General features: G+C 41.7%; 1 protein-coding gene across 1 annotated transcript in view; it reads right to left on the bottom strand.

Moving 5' to 3' along the window:
* LOC310786451 (E3 ubiquitin-protein ligase RNF43-like) overlaps nucleotides 1-2500 on the bottom strand; it is a gene marked incomplete at both ends in the record, with an annotated part of 24206 nt that overhangs the window by 14450 nt on the left and 7256 nt on the right. The gene's annotated exons all lie outside the window — the stretch shown is intronic.

Genomic DNA, 2500 nt, shown 5'->3' with positions numbered 1-2500 from the left:
AGACGTTTATGTAACCTTTTTATGCCGGTTTAGTGATATTTCTCCACTCACTATTCGATCAGCGGGGTCAAACAACGTATCTAGGCTACTTGAGAGCACAAAAATGAATATATAAAAACATATTCCAAAGTGGTAAGTAGGGCTTAATTAAAATGTAGCCTGCAACAAGTGCAAGGCTTTAGTCCTTGATTAATTCAACATTACAATTCGTGCTCCTTCCTCGATGGGAAACTCGTCCAGAAAAGGGTTGGCCATTTTTCCAAACTGCTGATTCGATTGGTTCGTGGGCGGTGTATTTAAGGTCTAATCTTATCCTTGCAACTTAACCTGCTGCGGACCAGGTTAAGTGTGAAGCATAAGTTGCTATGGAAATATATGTCGGTAAGAAGTTAACTTGCTTTGTAGTACGGCTAAACCAGGTTTAAACCCAAACTTATCAGGATCAACCTAAATCTTGCTTTGTAGTACAGGGCTCTGTACTACGAATGTTGTATAAGAAGATCCAGGATCTGTCCCTTGATCTGGTTTGTCTAAACCAGATCTGGTTTGTCTAAACCAGATCAGCTCGATTGTAGTTTACTTGTACTACGAACGTCGATTGCCACTCGTTAACTCGAACCAGGTTTTTCTAATCAAGCTGACAGCTCATGCACATGAAAATGCCCGTGCACTGGAGCTCGTGCCCGCAAAAGAGGCGTGGTTTTTAACAACTGCCAATCACAGTGCAATATGGACTGCTCCAAAACTCCTACAGCGCCAGACACGCCTATTTCCTCATTGAATGAAACCGCAAATACAAATCTGCGTTGGATATTATTACTGTTCCCGAATGACTGTCTAAAGTGACCACTTTTATCCACACCAGTAATTTCTTTGAAGAGCGGTTTCGTAGGCTATCTACAGCTCTCTATCTACAGTCTTTTGTGGAAGCAATGTGTAATCTATCTCAGTCCAAAATCCGTATGTAGCTATAGACCATTTAGGCTCAATGAATAATAATGATCTCATGATGTGTTTAGTCGCACTGATTGAATGATTCCTATAGGCTAATCAATAAAAAAAAGAATGATAATAAAATTAGAAAATGCTTCTGAACTGAATCGACACGGTAGCCTACGTGCGGGCATAGATTTAATTTATAAAAAATAGCCTAATTAACCCAACGTCAGTCTCAGCTCTGTTGTGCACACGGCACTGTGCGCTTTGGAGACGTTTATGTAACCTTTTTATGCCGGTTTAGTGATATTTCTCCACTCACTATTCAGCTGCAATCGATCAGCGGGGTCAAACAACGTATCTAGGCTACTTGAGAGCACAAAAATGAATATATAAAAACATATTCCAAAGTGGTAAGTAGGGCTTAATTAAAATGTAGCCTGCAACAAGTGCAAGGCTTTAGTCCTTGATTAATTCAACATTACAATTCATGCTCCTTCCTCAATGGGAAACTCGTCCAGAAAGGGGTTGGCCATTTTTCCAAACTGCTGATTCGATTGGTTCGTGGGCAGTGTATTTAAGGTCTAATCTTATCCTTGCAACTTAACCTGCTGCGGACCAGGTTAAGTGTGAAGCATAAGTTGCTATGGAAATATATGTCGGTAAGAAGTTAACTTGCTTTGTAGTACGGCTAAACCAGGTTTAAACCCAAACTTATCAGGATCAACCTAAATCTTGCTTTGTAGTACAGGCCTCAGGCCTCTGACCTCCTGTTGTTGTTGTTGTTGTTGTTGTTGTTTTTGTTATTGTTTGTCCTGTGTGTATTTTCTCTTGAAAAAAGGATGTAAAAATAAAGTATAAAAAAAAAAGTGACAATGAAAAGCCATTATGTGCAGTACTATTGCAGTTTCACTCTGAAACCAAAGGATTAGCACATGAATGAATCAGCAAACTTGTTTTTACTGAATGTAAATACGCGTTTCAATTCTCAGCCCTGTGCTGCTTATTATCTCTCTCAACACAGCACATTTACTTGAAATAACTAAAAAAGTTGGGGGTACGGTAGTGCAGTGGTAAGCGCTGTCCCCTCACAGCTCGAAGGTCCTGGGTTCGATTCCCATCTGGGACGCTGTGAGCACTGAAGGAATGCGTGCCCGTCCGCATGTCCTCGAGTGCCACCGCCCGGGTGGGGTCGTCAAAAGGGCCTTTCTGTGTGGAGTTTGCATGTTCTCCCCGTGCCTCTCGGGGGTTTCCTTCATATAGGAACCCCTTCACCAAAACATGCAGTATCCTGGTTGTTAACTCATTGAGTGCCATGGACGAGTATGTTCGTCATTTCGTTTAGTAACGTAGAGTGCCAAGGATGAGTATGTTCGTCAATTGCGTTTTTTGACGGTGGGACGTGGATCAAAGCATCAGGCATCTCCTGTACAAATATGGGAGCTATTGAAGGTGTATAACCTATTTTACGGACTCATTAGGTGGCGACAGTGCTCTCCAGATTACAGAAAGGTCCGGAAAACTGCAGGAAAAAGCTGTGATCAAAGAGAAACCGATGCATGCT

Source organism: Poromitra crassiceps (genome assembly GCF_964638095.1).
Source record: "Poromitra crassiceps genome assembly, chromosome: 1".
Taxonomy (NCBI): domain Eukaryota; kingdom Metazoa; phylum Chordata; class Actinopteri; order Beryciformes; family Melamphaidae; genus Poromitra; species Poromitra crassiceps.
This window is presented reverse-complemented; position numbering and strand designations above follow the sequence as displayed.